The 24,156-nt window shown below is 46.7% G+C and overlaps 1 pseudogene; it reads left to right on the plus strand.

Annotated features, from left to right (window-relative positions):
• Positions 1–279: 279 nt before the first annotated feature.
• Positions 280–14,207, plus strand: LOC144153491 (uncharacterized; annotated as a pseudogene).
• Positions 14,208–24,156: the final 9,949 nt, after the last annotated feature.

The raw sequence follows: 24,156 nt of genomic DNA on the forward strand, positions 1-24,156 counted from the left end.
CAATGCCACGGTGCAGTAGATGAGAGCATGAAATGCAAGCGTCACTGGGGACGCAACAATATGCATGGAATTTCTTCTGACTTTGTGGACCTTTGGTGTGTTGAGCTAAATAATAATTCACGTAAAGCTAACTGCAGATTCAGTTGGAGTGTCATAATGGCGGTACCTGAAATTTTGAAGAAATTTCTCATGTTTAAGCTCTTGTCTTGCATTCTTTACAGACCTCATTCTGTGACACTGCAACACAGTGGGAGAATCCCTGTCATCAAGATCACACATATGGTCAAAGCCCACCACTTGGGTTTCAGAAGCAGTCTTGTTGAAGGGCTATCTGGAGATGACATTTGTTTCTACACTGGACTTTCAGAAGCTGTGTTGAGAAAGCTCGTCGAGGCAGTGGGGGCACTTGCAAAAAAGTCGTGCAAACTGTCCCGAGCTGACCAACTAATGATGTGCCTCATGAGGCTTCGCCTTGGGCTCCTTTATGGGCATCTGGCTCGCATTTTTGGGCTATAGGTGTCCAGTGCTGGCAACCAGGTAAACTACATGCTTGGCATACTTTCCGAAGTTATGAAGTATGTGGTGGTCTGGCTGCCAAGGAGCACAATTACCAACAGCATGCCGGCGTCTTTTATTGAGAATGGCTATGAAGGCACCCCGTGCATTCTCGATTGCACAGAGGTCATGCTACAGCGTGCCAAAAAGCAAATGGCCAGGGCGCAGACGTATAGCAACTGCAAAGCCCACAACACCGTCAAATTTTGTGTAGCCATTGCGCCAAGTGGCTACATATTGTTTGTCTCAAAGGCCTATAGGGGCCGTCCCTCAGATAAATTCATCACTAGGGACAGCAGTGTAGGCGACTACCTTGTCCCAGGGTATGAAATCATGGCCGACCGAGGCTTTATCCTGGACGACGAGCTGCAGCTGCAGGGAGTAAACTGAATACCCCAGCCTTCACGAAAGGTACGTGACCTTACTTGCAATGCATGGCGGATAAAAATGTTTCCGCATTTATTTTGCAGGAAAGAAGCAGCTCACAGAAAAGGAGGTGACGGAGACCAGGCGGATTGCTTCTGTCCGCATTCATGTGGAAAGGGCCATTCACCGGATCAAAACGTACCGGATATTCAAGCAAGCATTGCCAATTAAGTCTAAGAAGAATATCAGTAGGATGATTTTTGTTTGTGCAGGTCTCTGCAACCTGAAAAGTGAGCTTATTCGCGAATAAGTGGTTGAAGAACGACGGTCTAGGCAAAACATCTGTCCGTATCCAAGAGGGTCCTCTGCAGGAACCAGTGCACATGTGAGAAAAAAAAAGTTAGAGAGGAGTTAGGAGTAAGCGGAGAGAGAATGTCTGGCTCTTCCGCCTTGGAGCAACATGTTGGTAACATACGTACACTCTTGCACAGCCAGCGTGGAAAACACACATGCAAAGTTTGAGAAACCAATGGGAAAAGGGAGGTCTGCATCTTCCCAACGCGGTGAATGTGAGGGAGCAAGGGGAGGAGGAACGAATAACAGTGACACGAAAGCGGCAAGAGTCCGTCCACTATTGCCATGCCACCAGTGTTATAAGGGGCCACAAAGACAAAATGCAAGCTTGGTTTGTTATGACTGCTTTGTCCCGATAACACTGATACCAATTTTATTGCAAACTTCAGAGGAATAGTGGAGATATTGAGTAAACAGACGAAGCAGTAACGACTTCACAGCCACTTTTTGCGACTTTTCTATGACGCCACAGGTTTATATTGGGGCTATTCGTGGCCACCAACCAAAAGCCACCACCAAGAAACATGTCTGGACATGTGTAGTGGGGCCTCTAATTCCATTTATTGTATCAGGGTAGACACTTTGAAATGTTTTTTTTTAGAATAGAAAACTGTAATTTATTACCACAGGCTGTAGTTATGTCAGACAGTATTCGTGAGTTTGAATCAGCCTTGCTCCAATATCGTTTCGCTATGAAGTGGTCATAAGCTACGCCCATATTTTCTTTCCTTGAGTATAGTGTTTTGCCGTCTCCTTTGCATTTTCTTTTGTCTGTGTTATCAAGACGTTGCACTGTAAGACGTTATACGCAGTATTTTCTGCGCACATCTTGGTGGAATACTTGCTGCTTGTCCATGCTTTCTTGTTGATCATGCTTTGCTACTGATTTTTTTTTCTGCGCTACCAGAGTTCAATGCTTTTCTGGTCAAGAAACTTCTCCATCACGTTATGGGAGCTTCATTTGCTGCCAAAAGTGGCCGCGACGCAGAGCGGGGTGTCAGAGGGGGGCTGCCGGCACAGCCATTACGGCAACGAAAGCATGATTCAGACGCTACTCGACTGGCACTGCCCGCCAGAAAACTTGCGCAGTCCTTGTCGCACTAGGTTCATGTGCTTGTGCCTCACGTATGAAGTAGCCAACACGCAACATGAGCCCAACAATGCCTTAAATGGTGTTGTGTAACAAGCTGTCGCTTCAGGTGCAGAAGCATAAATGAAAAAGTGTCACTATATTGTCCCCTGGCTGGCGTTGAAATAGGGAGAAGTCGTAATTAGAGCTGGCGGTTTCAGCTTTGACTCGAAGAGATAGCATGTTTCTGAGGGGCATTTCCATGCTACATACACTACGGGGAATTATAACCATCACAAACAGGCACTTATTGTCGCAACAACGCAAGAGAGCAAGACATATATTGCAAATAAGTCGTGTCATCCACCTGATATGAATTTCGCCTCGATGCACATTTGTCCGAAACGACGTACCACTAGCCTGGAAAATTTCAGATTCTTGCATGCTTGAACTACACCATAACCCACCCTCCCTCCCCCCACTTAAAAAAAGGGGGGGATATATTTTTGCGATCCCCCAATAGGCCAAAACAATGGGTAAACAACTATCCACAGCCATTCGACCAACGAGACGTCTGTTCCCTAGAAGCTGCGTCACAAAAGAGCTACTAGATAAAATTAAAATAATGTGCTGGTTTGTAAACCTGTTATTGTGGATACTCAAAACTGTATGTACACTGGCAAACAAGTGGTTGAGCAGGTTGTCAAACACATGAATGTCGTGTTCATTTGAGGCAGCCTACTAATCGAGGCCGCTGACAAAAAACCGCCTGGCTCCCGTGACTACACAACCTGCGTGTCAAGCCCTATGCTGAGGTAGCAATGAGCGCCACAGCGTCAATAAAAAGTTAAAAAAGAAAAAAAACCTTCTTACTCGATCATTGTTATGTTCGGGCAGCTCATTTAAATAAGGAAAGCCGCCGGTGGCTCATGTTCGGCGTCGCGTACGCTGGTTGCGGCTATTCCGTGTCCCTTTCATGTAGCCGCACGGACGCCAAGTTCGGAGCCGCGGAGAGCGTGTTTTCTGCCCGTCCTATTGTGTGTCAAAAGACGGGGGCGCTTGGCCTAAGTACGTCTGTCGCGTCGAAGGTGGCTGGGTCATTCGGCATAACAAGCTGACGGGAAGCCAGATTATCGGATCTCTTAGTGTTGAAAGCGCGCGCGGTGTAAGTTTGGAAAATCTTCGACTCCGGCGGCGGCGTTGGTCGTTGAAGGGTCAATCGCCTCGGAGACCACCGAGTGGGCCTGAAGCGCGTCTTCCGGTGGCACTGGCGGCAGGCGGCGGCGCCCTTCGTCTGGGAGGGAATTAGCAACCCTCATTGCCCCGCAACGCGGGCGTGCGGGAGGCGCCGCGTGGAGGGAGGTCAGCCGCGCGAGGACCGCTCCGGGCCCTCGGCTTGGCTGTTGTTTGTGCAGATGCCGCCCGCTTAACGTAATGGATGGTTCACTTAAGGCCGCAGATGTCCTGTATTTTCTGGCCGGGTGTAACAGCGTGCGTAGGAAACGCACTTTGAGTGCATAAGAGAGAGGGTTAGGTCACGTGACCGCAGGTGAGGACATGTGTGTGATTGGCTGGTTACTGTGGCCAATCAATGGTTTGTAATAATTGTTTTGAAAGGTTTTTCTCTCTTTCTTGAACGCCCCCTTTTTGGAGGCGGGGTTTTTGCTATCAAAACCGGAGTGTTGGGTTTTGTCGAGGGTCGGTCGAGAGGGGATCTAGTTTAGTATAGATCTCGGCCGAACAGGCTGCTGCTGTCAGAGTGACAATGTAACCGTCACTCTGACCTGATGTAAAGTTGGAGTTTTGTAAATAATGTAAATAAACCTAATATCCAGCAAGCAAGGCAGTCCTCATCCCTCACCCGCTCCAAGCATCGGTCGTCGGTCATCGGAGCGAGTCGAGATCGTCCTCTCGGCTCGCGCATCAAAAGAACATCACTATTTCGTCTCCATCAGTTCGCCAAGAAGATGGAGAGGCGAAATTTAACTATCATTCAGTTGAATACATTGCAATAGTGGAGTTGCTGTGCGCGAGAGAAGAGTTTGACATCAAAGAAAGCAACTGCCCTTGTCCTCGCCATTTGTATTTCATAGCGGTCATGTCCGTTCTTCATTTGTCTTACGGCAAGGATAGACAGCTCACCAATCCTTCCGTGAAACTGTTTACCAAGGAGTCACGGGGAAAAAATGGACGTCATCATGCCCTGCGAAAGTGAATATGTTCAGCGCAGCTGTTGTGAACCAGTACTCGTGCATGAAAGGTATGTAGTGTTCCTTGTGCCTCGGCGGGCCTATCGCCCGCACTCGACTTTTCTGGCAGCAAATGCTGGGTCTTGACACATGCGCTCGGCGTCTTGGGCGAGAACTGCTGGGTCCCGCGTAGCCTGACGCATGCGCTAGCCCTCGCATAACGTCAACACTCTTTTTTCGAACGCAGTTGCAAACCTAATCTTTACCAGAATCAACGCCGCCTATATAATCATTGCCTAACACGTGAGCAAAAAATGGCCAAACAGCCACTCTCCTGTTGCTCTCTCCTACCCTTTTTCACTCTGTAGCCTTCCAGCGTGCTTTCATGTCCGTCCGCTAGCGCCGCTTCTCGGAAACTATGCAAAATAGTTGAAAGTTTGTTTAGCATTTCCCAGGCGGCGCTCCTACGCCTTCTTCTTTTTCACCATGCCTGCCTGTCTTGGTCTATCGCTGATAAAACCACCTTTGCCTCGGAGCAAAATACCTTCTGCTGCCGCAGGCTGATGACGGCTTTGCGCGCTTATCTACTGGCATCACGGGCCCAGAAACTTTCTGAGTGGGGCATCCTACCTCTGTCCCCTCCGAATTTCGGTGTTGTTTTGTCTCCGCTGTTAACAGCCCGCATCGGTATGCACTTTTAAAATCGAGGACTGTACTGTAGAAGCACCCGGACGGCGTGGCGGGATCCTCAGCTGCTTATCTTTTTGTTTTCTATAATCTTCTGAAAGTTACAAGCACGTGATAATTCTGGAAAACTAATGGTAGAAGTAATTAGGGCCTGAACAAAAAATGTGCACGCAATTTTTTCTTCCCTTAATTGTCCAGAGAAAAAAAATCAGTAAAATATTGGGTGCACCATCAGAAAATATCGTTTTTCTGTTAGCTATTTAGCTATCCAACAATTAAAATGTTCTTACACTGTTTAAGTTCCGCCTCCACCACTTATCTTTGGAAAAATTCAGCAAGTCTGAAGTGAGCGATACCCCCAGCGCGCCTCAGAACTACCGCCCCGTCGCGACTAAGATGTGAGCGAAACGGCTCTTGAAACCCAGCAGGAAAGCTGACAGACCCGTCGTAGAAGTGAGTGCAGCGTTCGCAAACCGCAAGCAGTGACGCAAGGCGAGATGTCTGCCGGCGCGCGCCCCATAGCGTATGAGTGCCTGAACTAAGCATCCTTACCCTTCCCATTGAAGAGCGTGCGACGCGATAGGCAATGTTTATAGAGGCGGCGTTGCCAGAATACATGAGGAGAGGGGGGAATGGTGCCTATTGTTCACTCGCGCCCTATTATCCATAGTGCGGTTTCGATGCTTGTTTTCTGGTTTTTTCTTTACACGAATACTGAGCTCTATGCGGTACACCAGATTACCCTGACGCATGCGCTTGACGTCTTGAGCGGGAACTGATGTGTCTTGTCTGGTTTTTTTGTTTACGACACGAAATGTTCCGACCAAAGAGAGGCTAATAGCTTCGCTGTAAAAAAGAAAACTTGAGCTGGTTGGCATAGCAATTTGCATCTGTGAGTCAAGGATTGTGCTTCTCCAATGCGGCTCAGCTATCGTTTCGAAGAATTGCGTGTGCAGGTAATCCAGTTGCAAGGTACCTAATAATAGAGAAAGTTACCACAACACGTAGAATTTTTAAGGTAGTGATCTTCCTTGCATAAGGTATTCCCAAACAGGCAAGTTGGCCGTACGCCGGCACTAGTAAGTAAGCTATGACTGATAATCTATGACAGTTAATAAAATAGGAGTACGAGCAGCACGCACATAATTGTCAAACTTTAGAACGGTGATAGAAGAAGAAGTCGGTTCGGCTTGCTGGTTGCTCTAGCTGCCCTGCAATTTCTTCGCTCTTCGTGTCTCCACGTCTTCAACACCTGTTCTCCTTCGCGCTGCCTCCTCCTTATCGCTCGGAGACACCCCGGCGGCGAAAACCCCGTGTAAAACGGCTTGCTGAGACCAGCGAGCGCACCCTGCTGCTCGGCAGGGTGCCACCGTTGCCTGCGCTCTATGCTGCCGTGATGGGCTCTCTAGGCCACATCATGGTCGCACCGTCCGCACCGAACGAGCCACCTTCAGTTGTGTCGTGCGACACACCTGCCTCGACATCAACCACAGAGAGCCCACCAGCCACTAAAAAGCGTGCGATCAACCGAACTCCAGGTGATGCTGACGCTCCTGATGCCAACGTGGAAGAAATGGATCAGACATACACTCTTGTATCGTACAAGAAGAAGCGAACCACGGGAATCCCTGTAGTGTTTCAACCGACAGTAGAAGGATGCAGTCTCTGGAGAGCCAACCCCAACGTCGTCGCAGCGGAGGTTGTGGTCGCGGCACAAGAAAAAGTTCTTACTCATCGCTTGAACAAGGCTGGCAGCCTAGTTGTCAGCGTGCCTTCTCTCTCTGCGGCCAATTGTCTCCTACAGGTGTCAACCCTTGCTGGGATTGCGGTCGAAGCTCGGGTTCCACAATCCTACATGGCGGAAGGATTTAAGGATTCAAGCGGTCCCTCTCAAATACACGGATGAGGAACTTGGGAGCTACCTACGTGACCAAGGCGTCCTTTCTGCCCGCAGGCAAGTCTCCTACTCGCGCAACGAGGACAGTGTCGTTGCTCAAACCCGACGGGATCAGTCATTCTTGAATTCAAGAAGGGCACACCACTTCCTGCGCGAGTATTTCGTGGCTTCTGTAGCTTTCCCGTTACAGAATACAAGGGTGCAGCCACGCAGTGTTACAAATGCCAGAGGCATGGCCATATCGCTAAAAATTGCAGAGGGCCAATACGATGTAAAGTTTGCTCTGGGCCTCACTCATACAAAAAATGCACCTCACGCGCCCAACCACGATGCGCAAATTGCAATGGCCCACATCCAGCGTCGTTTGGAGATTGCCCGAAGAAAAAGGCCGCAACTCTTGCTCACAATGTGGAGCAAATTCAGGGCAAAGTTCCTAGTCGGCGCAAACCTTCGCATAACCCAGACCTCGTCTTTACAACTGCGTTGCAATCATCGCATGAATCACCTGCTCAGAGTAGCGCGCCTCCGAACAAGTCTTATGCGGGAATCGTCCTAGAACAATCGTCCACCAAAAATTCAAAAGTCCCTTCTGATGCTGGTTCTAAGGACGCATCTTCCCCCTCGAAACGGCGCTCTCATAAGGACCATGATGAACCAGCAAATCAGACCAGCAAATCAGCAAATCAGCAATTGTGAATATGCTTGTTCCGATGCTCTTTGCGGCGATCAAGGCATTGCTACGTGCCAACTCCTGCTCTCAGCGCTTCCCTGAAGTCGAGGCTGTTCTAGCCTTTGAACCCCTCATAGCATCTACTTTCAGGGTGCAACAACGTGCCGGCCGATCGCAACAATGATGACTCAGCAATCATCGACGTCTCCAAAAGTGTCTCTAAACGCCCACCTCAGAGGCTGTACCATCTTTCAATGGAACGCCCGTGGGCTGCGTTCCATACTTGCAGACTTTCGTGAACTCGTACATTTATATCAGTTTCCATTCATAGTGATATCTGAATCACATGTTGGGGATCTCTTTCGTTTAAAAACTACCGCATCTATCATTCGACTTGGCGCCACCTCGAATCCTTACTGCGATAACTGCGGATCGCCAGAAACCGTGGAACACGTACTGTTAGAGTGCCCCGCTTACATGCTCGCAAGGTGCCGTTTGGAGCAGAAGATCGAACACCTACGCCCAGGACCAATCAGCCTACAAGTGCTCCTTCGCCCCTGGCACACTCCTTCAGCACAACGCAAAGCACTAATGCCGTTGTTTGAATACCTGGACGAGATCGGCGTCACTGAACTGATTTAAACTACTGAGAACATGACATTCGTCGAACTGTTCACACAAACTACATGATGCCCGTTTTTTTTTACTTCTTCTCTTCTCTTCTGCCCTGTATTTATAGGGCCTTTCTACTCTCCCCTACCCATTCCCCCGCCGAGTAGCATGTCGGTGGTACGATTCCGGCAAAACTCTCCGCTTTCTCCTCTAATAAAGAGCTTTCTCTCTCTCTCTCTTTAGAACGGCCTGCGTGAAATCCCAACTCTCACGACTGCTTGTTGCCCTCTTGTGCACAGCAGTTCCCCTAGAAGCAGCTTTGGTCCCTATATCAACCATCGACCAGAGTTTCATGACCAGAAAAGCATCAAAGCACCCTCGTTGTGCTGCAACATACATTGTACACTAGTTTTTGCGCACACCCTTGTTGAATAATTGCTACTTGTCTGTGCTTTTTTAGGCCACTGCATTTAAAAATGTATTTGTGCTTACTATGCAACTTTCTCGTTTTATGCAGCACGAGGATATTAAGAATCCTAGTCTGCGTGCGTATTATGTTTTTTAGCAAACCCACCCTGTAATAACCCAACCAGGGCTAAGAGTGTAAATAAATAAAATCACTTGAATGCTAACGCGCAGTGAACACACTGGCACCTGCGTTTTTACTGCTGGCCCATATGGTTTCACTCTGGCCCTTGAGACGCTACTGTAGCGTGAAATGTGAAAGTGCTTCAATATTACTGGCATTTTTTTTTTCAGTTAACAAAATATATTTCATTGCTGGAAGGTAGCTGAACAAGATACCACAGGCTAGTTTTTTCAAACTGAACAAAGTTGTGTTTTGTCTTTGTCGGACTAACCCAGCAGCCTGTCCATTGATGGTGCTTTTATGAAGTTGCATGGGCAGCATTTAAATACACATTGTGATAAACCAATGCCGAATATGTCTGTGTTTTTGTTGCTAGGCAAAAAGGGGTCCACGAAGTGATACGCAATTGCGTGAGACAGTTCAGAAACACTTTAATAATATCAGTGTAACAAACCTTAACATGCACCGTGGCTGCCCCTTTTCATGAAACTTTTGCTAGTAAACCATCTTCACAGGATGTAATGGCTGAACATTTTCTCTAAGGTTTCAAAATAAATCTGGTGCAGTCTAGGCACTGCCATTGTTACAATCATGCAGGCATAAGGCTACAATCACAGAACCATTATACCCATGCCATGCATTCCACGCATAGCTGGCCAGATTTCTAGTAAGAGTTGGACAGAGCAAAATGTCATTTTTCGCTTCACATTTGCATACACGTTGCAGCTAACGATTTTCTTTGTTACAGTGACAACACGTCTTAGTGTTAAAAGGGAGGATTTTTGAAGGATGCTGTCAAACTTGATGACCCGTCGAAAACATGCCAAATTCTGCACATTTTTCTGGCCTATTGCTGCTAAGTAGCTGAACGCTACTGCAATGCGAGTATTTATTTGTCGCTTTTACAACCCAATGCAGAGCCCTGAACTGAGATTTTTATAAACTTGACTTAAAGGGGCTACACAGACAAACAATTTCGGTTCTTTCAAAAGATTGATTCGAAATAACGCTGCATTTATTGCAAACTTCACCAACATTAGCCATTTAATGAAAAGACAATAGGGCTGCGGTATGGTCCACTTATGTGATCAGCCGAGGCCGACTGAAATCAAATGCAAGTTGAATGGATTGTAAGCTTGCCACACTACATCTGCTTTAAAATTTAGTGCATAATCTTTTTACAGCAATCCATTTACAAGGCCCTCCTTGTTTGTGGAGTCGTACCTTTTACAAATTCTGTGTTCACCCCTTCCCCCATAAAAGAAGATGAAGAAGTGGTGAGCAATATCTGCTCCAGCTATGGAAGGTTTACAACCAAAATGAAATAAACAAATGGGGCTAAAAGCCAAAATACATTTTTGTGGACAAGTCAATTTTCAGGGTAAAAAACAGTTACTTTCCATATTTTATGCAACAGGCATGCTGTGCGTCGCAGAAGAATGGGCAATTGTGTACACAAATAAAGGTGAATAAAAACAGCTAACAAAATGCTAGAATTGCACAGAATTGTAGGCATCAGGAACGTTAAACAGCAGGAAGGAACCAGGGAGCAAGCAAGTCAAGAATACACACTGCACTTGAAAGGTCGATGTTCTCCGCAAGTGTTCACCAGAAAAAGCAACCGTTTCAGTCTGCGAAAAATAATAAATTGAAGCCGCTGTATTTCAGTTCACCAGACTGCTTGAAAGAAAAACTGCACACATTATGTACAGTATGTACACAATACAAAGGGAGGTGCTGTTGAGGAAGTCCAAAGTTGTTCTAACGTAAAAATCCAACCTTCACTGCCACATGAGGTCACATGGTACACACCAGAAAAAGAAATGCACAATAATTACACTTCAGACATTGACAGAAACAGTGGGTCTCTAGAAAGAACATGGGCTTTGTGTAAGGTGCACACAGAAGGTGTCTTAAGGCAAAAAAACGCACAGATGACTGGCAAAGTGATGGGGTGCAAGAATGTTGTGAAAATCACACAATAAGGCACAGATGAAAGTTCATTTGCACCACAAACATCACACCTCAGGCATGAAATGTGATCGACAGGTTTGATTAACATCTTGACGGCTCTTGTGCATCATCCAATAGATAACGAAGGTTTGACGAGTCAACCCAATGTTTCACGAAACGATAACTACAAACGGTGAAATACGCACGGCAAGCACAGGTGTGAGCAGAAATAAACAGAAATAATTTAAGTAGATAATCAGGAATTTGGGAGATGGGCGTATACGGCACATTTAAGCAGTCTTCACGTCCCGCAAACTTGGAACTTTTCGAAGTCCGCATGTCTGGAGTAAATGCACCCTCCCATTGCGATGGAAAAAGAGAAGCGAAATTCAAAACGAAGGAGTGAAACTTATCGAGCTAATGCAAGTTCGAAGCCAAATAAAGCCTTGAAAGGGCACAAACAAACAACATGCAAACACGACTTGAAACTTTGAAGACAAACAAGAGCGCACAGATGAAAGTCTCACACTTTTGCATCACATTCAGGAACTGAGTTTTTGCACCCACAAATATGTTGGCGGACACAAAAAATCCCCAGAACCTTAGCCATAGACTGTTGTAATGTAAAAACTACCTCAACAATTGCCTCTTCTTGCTCCTTTTTACCTATTCATTACACGATGCAGGCTGTACAGGAAGCTACTGAGTGCACATCTACATTCGGCAGATTTGGACGAAACGGTACAGAATTTCCAGCTTTCCGCTGCAGTACATAGTTGTGAGTCGGGGAAGCATTTCAGAAAAATAAAACTTTTGTAGCCGTGCCAAGTTACTTTCAACAAAGTGAGCACTGAAAGGAACCAGGACAGTAACATCACCCTGTGCACTCCACACATAAATAGCACCGGCTACTCTTCGTGCAGAACATCTGAAACGGAACTTGGCTGTAATAGCCAATGGGACCATTTTGTGCCAGAATTAAAAGCCCATCTTTGTCTCGTCTGACATTATATTCCCACTATCTTTTAGAGGTAAGCAGTCCGTGACATTTGGGCACTTCATCTCAAGAATCGCATTCTGACTCTCAATCACCCCATCGGGAGTGGCAGAAAGCCATGGCATTTCAGGGTGCACAACGTTGCCAGTTTCGCTGACAACAAGCTCAGTCTTCGCAATAAACTAGGCTCCCGCGACTGGCTCCATCTGTTTGCCATGCCGTGTGGACGCGTTCCCAGAAAAAAATGGGGGAAATCATCCTTTCCGCTGCTTTGTCGCAAGCCGTTGCTTCCTTTTTTAGCACCTTACTGACGTTAGATGCCGTCAAGCGCAGTCTTCTTGAAAAGAGCCACAGCGCTGTCGACTGGCTTCACGTCTCGTGCTGAAGTGTAGTGGCACCTGCTGATGACAGCATGACATAACTGTAATAAAAAGCTTCGCACTGAGAACAGTTGTCACCTCCGTTGTTGTGTACAGTTTGTTGACCAGAAGATGGTCGAAGGTCACAGTGCCGATCTGGTGCGTTCAGCGTTTGGAAGAGCTGACTGCCTGCGTGTAATGAATGCAGAAGTTACATTAGTTTCCAGAGTTCACCATAAAAGCAACACCTGACTATGACATGCACTGTAATGCAGCCTGGATTATTTTGAGTACACTGACTTCTGACCTACTCAAAGAAAGCAGAAAACCCTAGTATTGGTTTTCCCTCAACCAGAAATACAGCTGTAACATAAAAAATTGGACATGCCATTATAAACAAGAAATTCTAGCCTGAAGAAACCATGCAAATCGTGCATTTGCTATTACTATGACATTTGCTACGAAATTCTGTAACCATGTAGTTTATCGCAACTACACGAATAGCACTTTATCTCTGGTGCAGAACGCAGCATTAAAATGAGAAACTAGCTTCTTAGTGATTAATTACCACTCTAGCTGCCAAACGGCAAGACAAAATATATGCATTTAACATTGTATTACTATATGACTAAGAAAAAACTCTTTTTAAGTCGCAAGAGCAATATGATTTAGGCTAGGCTGGGCGTTATCATAATATTACTTTAGAGATATTTTGGGTATCTTAATTTCCGCCCCAGCATTCATTTAACTAATGCATGCACACCTCTGTAAAGAAACACCTTTGCGATGTATCGATTGCATCACGATACTCAGCCTGACAAGTATCTTATTACATGAATTGTTTGAAATGAGCCGACATGTTTCTACCATGCGGACACTATGTCCACTCGAGTGGGTCATTCGCGGTGGAAGTCTTCCAACTTTCCCATTCCTCTTTTATGCTAGTTGATGTCATTCACGGCTTGATGTCTCTAAATAACTCGATACAACATATTTTCATGATTCAGGACCACAAAACCGTGAATGCGGCATTTGTTCATTACAACAAGAAAATCTGATCACCAAGGGCGGTAGAACCACCTCCCAATCATATGCCTCGCAAGTTGTGCTCACACCAAGCTGACACTGCCAGGAAAAAAAACTTAAAACGGTGGTGTGTTGCTGTTCCTTTATGACTCGAAAATATTGCTTATAGAAGATTAGTGCGCATGTTCATTTAAAATTTCTTCTTGTTAAGATAAAATTATGCTTTGCGATGCACACCGTGTTGACTACATCACAGTATTTATTAATTTCGTTCTGGTGAATCTTCGTGCCCACAATATATAAATTATTTCAATCCCTATATTTTTCTACCTGAATCTGAGGTCCCTTTTTCGTGAATTTACAGAAGTATCTCTGAAATAGTTGTTAAGTGAAAAAAGTATGCACCCCAGAATCCGCATTTTACGTTTAAAGCAAATGTATCGCTACGTTTCTATTCTGTAACACTATTTTGAGTATCTTCGCCCACCTTTGGTATGAGAATGTCCATATGAGCAAAAAATGCTAGTTAGCTCACGTAACGGCATGCTAAAACATGTTGAACATACCTGAAATCTTGAAGAGACCAGGGAAGTGCGATCCTTCGTGCATTTTTTTTAGCTACTCCGCGGTCATTACTGTAAACGCTACTCTTCTGCGTTTCGCTAGAGGGTCATCTACAGTGATGTTCTGGAGCCTGAAACTAATGTCTTCCAGCGGGGCTGGCGCCACATTCCGTCGCGTGCCTCTATTACACTGCGCGGCCGTGTCTGTGCAACTCGCTGCTGTTACACCCAGCCGAACAGCCATCTCCACCTTCCAAAGGATGGCTCCCACTTGGCTGCATGACCTGCCCTTTCCTGCCATGCAGGTGCAGCCAGCAGTGACCACCTCGCCACTTTACGCACACCCAGGCGTTTCTGGCTGCAGAGCTGACAGCCTGCGATGGGCACACGGTTCCTTTGACGTAACTAAAATCTTCAGAAATCTTGTGCAGCAGCAACTTGCCCACCCAGCTCCTTTGTACATAATTGTATGCGTCCGAAGATTTTTAATTCTTCATTGCTTGCAGGTCATGGCCCTTGGACTGGGTTAGATAGTAGAGCACGTCTGGTGCTTGCACGCACGGCCATTGACGGATGTCGTTCGTCAATGAGGCAATCTCATCAGGATGCATGTACACTTGGTTGTCTAGAGGACAGAAGCAAGAAAGAATGTTCTTCAGGCCATGTTTAAAAAACACAAAGAAAGACATTGCATATGCTGTCTACGACACAGCTTAGTCTAGGAAATGCTGAGTGGGTAAGTGAAAACTCAGTATTACAGTAGAAGTTGGGTCGTTTACAAATAATAGCTGCAACCCCCCCCCTTTAAAAAAAGACAGTCCGGCTGCATTAGTGTAGCACAGATTCGGTGAAATGCATAGATATTGAATGTCTGCAGTTAGCAATCGATCGCTACCAATTTGCATGTAGTTTATTAGGAATTGATTGATCGTCGATTGATTTCACGTTGACTGATAACGAAAAAATAGCAGCGACAGTGACCACCACACGATAACAAAAATCCACTCGCTAGTCGTGACTACTGCCGCCGACACACTGCGAAGTCGGGCCAGGTCTAGTAAGCTCCACCACCACCCCCGACAGCCCAACCCGCATCACAACGCACGTTGGGTGCAGTCCGTCTTGATTTTCACCCAACCGAAAAAACCGCTCCCGCTCACTCAGTAGCTAGAATCACGGTTGTTGATACCACTGTTAATTGTGACGCGGGCGTGGCCGGGGTGGATTTGGCGACGATTGCTTGCTCGAAGTCGTTCCACCGATACCATGCAATGCTCTCATCGACAAAAACGTGCGTTCAATCAGTTCGTCACCAACTATTTGTCACATGCAGCGCCCGCGCGGGTGCCTGAACTCGTCTGCGATATGCTCGAGCAAGCCCTTGTCGGCCGCGCTCATGTTCGCCAGCAGAATCAGCACCCCGCATATGCCCAAAATTACGGTAACAAAGACGCTTAGACACATTACGGTATCGTCCAAGAAATGCAACGCCTACACGTCGAGCAAAAAGCAAACGGCAAGCATCATCACTGAACGTGGGCGCTTACCGGTTGCGATGAAACACGCAAGAGCCCTTGGGTCGCATAAGTTCGAAGGTAAACGTAAACAAGCACGACTGTTTCAAAATCATCGCGATAGGCGATTGTTTCACGTACAGCTTAGTATGCGGCGAATAAAATCGAAATGTTTTAGGTATTAGAATGGTTTGATTTACCTCCAAGGTCGACCGGTTCGATGAGTGCAGCGGCTGTTGAAGCCGACGGCGTGCAGCCGCCTGCGTCGTTCGACGACATCCGCCTCTCGTGATCGTCGATCGCAAAATTGCGCCTTGTAACGCAGGTATAATGTCAGATCAAAATACTTAGAAAAACTGCACATACACTGGACCAAAAACCGTATATAACGGATGCTTCAAAACAAGAAACACAGGTCACTGACCAAGTCAAAAACAAATTGACGTTTCGGGAGCGCTACGGCTCCCTTGTTCACAATGAAAACGGCCACTGGAAGAAGCCGAATTCTATAGCCCCCAGTAATCTTTTAAGAGATTTGGCGTAGTCAGGATTCATGCAGCCATCCGTCCTATTGATTGTGTGCGGAGTTGTCTGAATAATCAAGGACTCCAGATTCAGGCGTGCAGACATGTGGCGTTCCGTCTTCAGTATCTTGTAATGTAGTATTCGCCACGGGACTCGCAATGGCATTGAAGATCACGTTTTTCTTTCGCACGTCACACGGATGTTGCTTTATGCGTTTGCAAAAATTACCGGATTCGCCTATGTACACTGCTGGGCATTCGGCGCAAGCGATCCGATAAACAACACCAGAAAATTTGCAACGCGGAAGCCTGTCTTTCACATTCACCAGCGCGGAGCTGAGAAGAATGGTTCCAGAGCGCCCTCTACTCGAGGAAAATGTAACAAGCCAGAACACAGAGAAGCCAAAACGCGCTGTGGTGCCATATGTAGCTGGGATCAGTGAGGCCCTGGCACGTGTTTTCCGAAAGCACAATTTGCAACTGGCGAACGCACCAACAAGCAAGCTGCGCAATGAGCTGGTGAATGTGAAAGACAGCTAGGCTTCCGCGTTGCAAATTTCCTGGTGTTGTTTATCGGATCGCTGCCGCCGAATGCCCAGCAGTATACACAGGCGAATCCGGTAATTTTTGCAAGCGCATAAAGCAACACCAGCACGACGTGCGAAAGAAAAACGTGGTCTCCAACGCCATTGCGGAACACGTGGCGAATACTCAACATGCGATAAACTGGGAACATTCCAAGATACTGACGACGGAACGCAACATATCTGCACACCTGAATCTGGAGTCCTTGATTATTGAGACAACTCCGCACACAATCAACAGGATGGACGGCTGCATGAATGCTGACTACGCCAAATCTCTTAAAAGATTACTGGGGGCTATATAATTCGGCTTCTTCCAGTGGCCGTTTTCATTGTGAACAAGGCAGCCGTAGCGCTCCCGAAACGTCAATCTGTTTTTGACTTGGTCAGTGACCTGTGTTTCTTGTTTTGTAGAATGCTACCTGAGCAGACGGTATGCCGTCCAACCATCGACTTCATAACGAATGCTTCTGCAGCCGGAATAGCGCAATAGAATGGGCAAGCTAGGCACGTACATACAGGCAAAACACGTTCGGGGAGACCTTGAAGCACTCCAAGATGGAATATCCCACCAAGCAGACGCCAGACATCGCTGCGCGCGCCCGCCTCAGAATATGGCGGCGCCCATGGAGCCCGCATAAGTGCGACTAACTAAACTCCGTCGACGGGCTGCTCTGCGTCGAACGTAACCTTCTTCGAACTTCGTGTGCCCCGGGGCGTTGCATCACGACCTGTGCCTTCTGATAGGTGGTCGCTCCGCGTTGTTGTCGTCGCCTCTTTATGTTAGTCTTGGTCACGCCAAGTACGCGTTGTGCCGTGTGGCCGTCGTCGGCTTAACTCGTCGGGTTAACTAGGGGTGTCAGGGTGCGGCTTTATCGTCGAAGGAATCAACGGTCTTCGATTTTGCGCCGTAGTGCCACTTAACCTCCAGAAGCTCCTGCATTTATTTTCTTCTTGCTGGGCTGCGAAAAGTTCCAAGTGGGAAGTCATCGGGGCTGCGACGGCCCAAAAGTTCACATGTATGTGGCTAAAACGAGCAGTTTAACCGCGGTAAACCTCGGCTTGCGTGAGGGAGGTTTTCGTCGATCGCACTCGGCTGTTCTGTGGATAGGAGGCACGGCACAGCGACGAATAAGACACACGGCATCATCAAAAAAACCCACTGTACAAGCGCCACGGGTACTTTTAGTGCGTGCCCTGAAGAGATAATCGCACAATGAGGCTGTGTTTATGAGTATAAAGGCATAAACCAATAACGAGGCACATATCTAAAGCGCGGCTATTATCGGGGCAACAAATTACGCAATAATAATATCTTAACTTCTTTTCGAAGGACTTCAGGTTAGTCCGTGATCTTTGAGCTGCGTATACTTCATTACTGTGGGAAAATTGCCCAATTTTCTGAAGCTGTTTGTCCTAAACTCAATCACTGTGCAACAAATTTAATACGGGCCCACTCTGATTATGTGTGACCTGGCAATTGTTTACACATTTCTGGCGCGTGCTCTGTATTCTCCTGTAAATAGGGAAATCCCCTGCACTCGAAGCGAGGTGAATTTATTACTTTAATGGCCTAGAAATCAGACGCAGCCAGCCGGATTCCAAGGACTTGTTGTCTACGAAATTTGTTCACGATACTGCTGCGCGGCGCGGCCTTAAGCGCATACAAACTCCAAACAAGTGTCTGGCTTGTATTCTCATCAGCATGCTGAACTTTTCTTGCTGATAATAGCAGGTGTTTTAACGTCGAGCTAGAGAAAAGGCATGATAAATAGCTTTTAAAGAACGATCTCCGGTTTTTCACGCCTTCGCGTCAGCTCTAAAGGGCCTCTGCCACACATGTCTTGACTGTCTCTATATATTGAATGGAACGTGTTGAATAAACACATAAAGTACTTAGATTAGGGTGTCGCAAACTACCTAAGCCAATAGTCACGATTCTATGCCCATCTGATGACTAAGCAACTTGCTCAAAATATTTTCTCTCTGTCGTATTCTTTGCGTTATTTTACCGCTCTAATTACGGGATTACAGCAATGTAGCGGCTATAGGCCAGCTTTCCTTCAGTTGCAGCATTGAACGCATTCGATAGCCACTTTAAAAAGGAAGCCGCAAAAGCAAAGCAGAAATAGAAAGGGCATCTGCCACGACGAGCAAATCATGCAGTGTCACTGCGTGCTGGCAATAACTATAGATTTCACAGTTTTTCCTGACGCATACGAAAGAGGGCAATCGTTTATCGAAAGTATTGCAGGGTCCCTTGAAGAGGCTGTCAGAGCTGGTAGCTAACTATGGCCCATCTTAGACCAAGTAACTCGCGGTACATCTTCTAAGGCAATTTAAATGTTTTCATAGCGAATCTCACACTTTTATTCTGCTCTTGCCAACGGATACCTTTTACGTCACGACAGTAAAAAACCGTATTGAATACTGTTTTCTTGTTATCTAAACGCTTTTTCGGATATTTTTATTTGCCTGCGACCCCCTCCCCTTGTGTCGCTGTGTATATCCAAAGTTACATCGCCTCTTCACACCTCTTAAGATGTGTAGAACACATACGAGAGAAGTCATTTTTATTTTTAAGGATGTGCTTTAGTAAACTGGTAACCGCTTATTTGACGAACATGGGAGCGCTTCTTTCGCTTTCATTAGTTTGTAACCATAAAAATAGTACGCGTATGCATTTGGAGCCGTAAAACTTGCCAGATGCTTCACAGCTACAAAAGAGGAAACGAGTAGGCCAGTGCCATGTTTATAACCCATCACAAAGGAAACTGATAACACTTCATGCAATGTTGAGAAATTCTTCCCATGTGCATATAAGGGTTAGTGTTCTGGGTGATTGCTTACTGTGTTTTCGCTGTTTCTCTGTGTTTCCGTGATAAATTTAACGTCGCTGTTTTTGTTGTTGTCGCCTTCATTGCTGTTTTTGCTTGGGGGTTTGTACCAAATATATTCACAAGCGCTTCTGGTTCTGTAAGGCTTTTTGGAATCCGGGAAACCACCAGCACCCGGCATGTTCCCTCCGTGATAGTTAACCCGAAGGCAAAAGATCTACAGGCAATTCCTATACTTCCCCTGGGCAACCATTTCATACAGCTACACATACATTGCTGAGAGCACAGGCTGTTGGACATACTGAAATTCCAACGTAAGTGCAGAAGCAAGACTTAGCGCGTACTTCTATTGACATAATAACGTCCGAATTTGTTTTTAAGGTAAAGAAAACCCGGGTTGGAAAACAGTGGAGATTGCGTAAACGCGGAACGCAAATAAATGATAAGGAAGACTCTTCCTCGCGCTATTTCCAGCGTCGCAAAATAAAACAATATCAAAACAAATAAAAAGTCTCGAGTAATGCGTTAAAAAAAGCGATTGAAAAGAGGCCAGGAATAAATTGAAGGAAGAGATTCTGCCTTGTACTGTAGCCAACTACGCCAAACAAGACAAACACAGACCACAAAGACGCGCTAATCGAAAACGCCAACAACTGCGTTCTGTTGATTACACCGCACAGACCCGGTCATAATCACCCAGGCATCCGGAAAGCACGAGAAAAACGATTCAACATGATACGCACTGCATGAGAATTACGGAATCTGTGGTTTCGACCCAAATGTATGGTTGTGGTTCTTGATGTTGCTATTGTTGTGGTATTTTTTAGCCACTTACCATTTTTCGATACTGACCTAGCCAAGACCTCTGCCCACACGTGGCGTAAACACCCGCACAATAATGATATTACGGCGGCTTTCTTCTGTTATTTCTCTTCTACTGCGTCATCGCATGGCTTCAGTGTATCTGCCTACCAACTACAAGAAAGTTCCCCGTGCCACATAGTTTTAGATGCAGAGCATCTCTTGCTCGGGGGGAGGTCACTTGTCTGTGCCCCGTCCGCAGCGCCTCTGATGACGATTGTGGCAGTATGCCCCTAGGGACTGGCCAACCAAAAAATCCCCAGCTTCGCGTTCAACCATCGTCGTCATCTTCCCGTAGAAGAACCGCTGAAGAAGAAGGAGGAGAAGACAAAGCTGCGAAGAGGAGGGCGTGTACGTTGCTAATTCATCACGACATAGCTTCGCGTTCAACCACCGTCGTTATCTCCCCGTAGAGGAATTGCTGAAGAAGATGGAGGAGAAGAAGACAAATCTGCGAAGCGGAGGGCGTGTATGTTGCTAATCCATCACGACATAGCCTAGCGTTCAACCAGCATCGTCCTCGTCCCTTAGGGGAATCGCTGAAGAAGAAGAAAGAGAAGAAAACAAAGCTGTGTAGAGAAGGGCGTGTACGTTGCTAATCCGTCAAGACGTAGCTTCGCGTTCAACCGCCGTCGTCATCTTCCCGTGGGGGAATCGCTGCAGAAGAAGAAGGAGAAGAACACAAAACTGCGAAGGGGAGGGCGTGCACGTTGTTAATTCATCACGACATAGCCTAGCGTTCAACCAGCGTCGTCATCTTTCCTTAGGGGAATCGCTGGTGAAGAACAAAGAGGCGAAGACAAAGCTGTCAAGAGGAGGGCGTGTACGTTGCTTCCTGCGCTACATTGATCATTCAAAACGATTCTCTTTATGATTGCGATTGGTTACCCTCGCTTTGATTTTTAAGGTTTTTCTTTACAAACTGTTTCCAACCAGTTTCAATTATCTTTCCTAAGCGTCTCGTGATTAGATAAGAATTCCATTCATTTTAACTATCCTGTGTTGATTGGCCAATCCCCTGATTGGGAATGTGTCATATCTAAAGGCGCAACAACAAAAACAATAATTCATCACGACATAGCTTCGCGTTCAACTACCGTCGTCATCTTCCCGTTGGGGAATCGCTGAAGAAGAAGGAGAAGAAGACAAAGCTGCGAAGAGGAGGGCGTGTCCGTTGCTAATTCATCACGACATAGCTTCGCATTCAACCACCGTCGTCATCTTGTAGGAAAACCGCTGAAGAAAAAGAAGGAGAAGAAGACAAAGCTGCCAAGAGGAGGGCGTGTACGTTGCTGTTCCACCACGACATAGCTTCGCGTTCAACCACCGTCGTCATCTTCCCGTAGAGGAATCGCTGAATAAAAACAAGGAGAAGACGACAAAGCTGCGAAGAGGAGGGCGTGTGCGTTGCTTTCAGTCGGTGCACCAACGTCAACAACGTTTACCTCACCAACGCTTACGGAGACAACCGATTCTACCACAGAGACGACAATATCCACAAGAACATGCTTCTCGGTGAGGCGGTGGTTCTGGGCGCCTCTAGAACCACCGCCTATCCACCGTCACACAACAGTACTTGCTTGCCTTTGCCACCGGTGTGGAACCGGACGCGGAATTCCCTCTGGCGCTACTAAACACCTGATAACTCAACATAACGGCAACACAATGGAACCACACGGAACCACCCTGTTGCTTCGCATCCTCATCAGGGTTCCCCAGGGGAAGATGGTGTAATTTGTTTATATGCCCTTTTACACTCACACCGAAATACGCACTATTTAGACATTTATTCACATAAATCCTGCCTTGCTTGCCGTAATAAAGCACTTAGCAGCCAGTCAGCACCAGTTCCTTAAAAATTCAAACTCTGGCAAATTGTTTCGCAGATGCAAACGCGTCAATCAACACTTTCAAGTAATCAAAAAGCAGTGCTGTATTTTCGCTAAGCTTTGATCAGAGGAAAGACCTCCCTCCGAACCCGATACAGCAGAAACATCGTCCTAATACAATTATGTCGTTCCTAAAAATGGCCTCACCTGGAACAAAAAAGCTCCGCGGATGTTATAATGGGAATGCCTTCCCCCCGTTTTTCCGACTTCCCTTTATTTGTGCATTATCGAGGTAGTCGCAACATTTTTCGCCGGTCTTGGAATGGTGTCGCGAAATAAGTTTGTTTTTCATTCCTTCTTTTGAAGAAAAAAATCTACTTGTATTTCTCCGCCCGCGCTCGACAATTTATGCGCGAACGCGGGGCCGGTATGGTGACGCGTTCAGCGTGCCTCGGCTATACAAGAAGCGAGCGAAGTGAGCGGCTTACTTTGTAGTTCTTGTGTGCACATTCTGCCTTTTTTTACATTATAATGCTAATGACTGCTGTGACGAGGGAGGGAGAAAAAAAATGTCTCATTCGTCAAGCAGAGGCTGATGTTAAGTACCTTGCTCCGTGAAAGACACCCCTTGTCCGGGATTTCTTCACTTTGTCTGGCTGTTCTTGCTCGGGTCATCAGGCTCAGCTGGTTATAAGGGCGTGGGCTTGCCAGGGAAGCGCTCCGCTACTAAAAGGATGGGTTTACTAAACTATGGGGTATACGCTGGGGACAGTAAACCCAGAGGGAAGTTTGTTGGGTTGGGAAGATCAGTTGGACGTGGGTGGGACGGGGGTAGGTATTTTTGTGGAGTCCACGTGACGTTGTAGCTTCCTCTGAGAAAAGGCGTGGAAAGTTCAGTTCGCGGTACTCCTTTGTCCTCTACTTAAATTGAAATGACAGTGTGGTAGAAAAAAGTAAAAATAAAGATGGTGGCGTTGCGAGTGAACTTGTGCGTGTTCGGTAAAGGAACCGCTGATAAACAGGTAATAAAAAAAGTTGTTTCGATTTGATGACAACAACTCTCGACACAAGATAGCAAGAGAAGCAAAAATGTCATTGCTAACGCAACACTTACCCCCCTACACTGAAAACCTCCTCCACTCGAGCCTACCGTCGAGCACACACTTTAAAGCGCTTTTTGGCTTCCTAAACTAACTTCAATTTCGTAAACTAACCTCCACTCTGCGGTCTACTTGAACGGAGGAGCCCCTCGACGGTTTGGAAGAGCCACTCCAAGGCATCGTCTGTGCAACCTTGAAACAGCTCTCCAGGACTACTTTGAACATCGCTTTCTACGCTCCTCATGGTTAGAGTTCGCTCTGTTCACTCGCCCCTTGTGCATGATTTGCGGAGCATGTTTTCAGCGTGCACGAGGCATTTCATGAAGGTATAGAGGGTTTTCCCGACCACATGAACGTGAAATGTCAACGCATGAGGGACCGGCTGAATCCCTTCGACCGCGTCAGCGAGGCGATCTCCTATCGCTGTGCCGCTTTACCAAAGCGGCCGTGCTAGAGCTCCTGAGGTGCATGCCGTTCGGGGTAAACACCAGCAACCTTGGCCACCCACTAGCCCCTGCGTTGCAGCGTCTGATTACGCTGCGATTTTGTAATGTCGCGTGGGTTGTGTGTTAAGCTGGGCAAACCGTCGTTTAAGGTGTGTACCGGTTATTGCACTTGGTACAATCTCCAAGTGATGGATACGTGCCGTGTTTCCTGGTCAGCCGGCTAGCACGAAGACGTAGACATAAACGCGTGCCCCGGGCCCCGCGCGCTTGATTCGGTTAGTCATTTTTGCTAAAATTTGACGTGCTCTCGAATTTCGAATTTAGGCGCCGCGCAATAAATCAGTGTTTGGTCGTTGACATTGGCACGAGGCCAATAACGACACAGTCGTCTTGAAGGAAAGTCAAGTTTATTGGAGCGAGCTTGTGCTCCCCCAACAACTCAAAAAGTACACTGGTGGGAAGCAGCAGTCAACAAAGTAACATGCGTAGGCGAACGTCGGCGAGTCGAATGCCGCGGCGTATACTCTGCGGGCATTTATCTTTGAGAGCGAGTGTTTCTCGAACCCTAAATTTTA

The sequence above is a fragment of the Haemaphysalis longicornis genome, unplaced genomic scaffold (genome assembly GCF_048455015.1).
Source record: "Haemaphysalis longicornis isolate Haplotype H1 unplaced genomic scaffold, Haemaphysalis longicornis Haplotype H1 scaffold_9, whole genome shotgun sequence".
In the NCBI taxonomy this organism is placed as follows: domain Eukaryota; kingdom Metazoa; phylum Arthropoda; class Arachnida; order Ixodida; family Ixodidae; genus Haemaphysalis; species Haemaphysalis longicornis.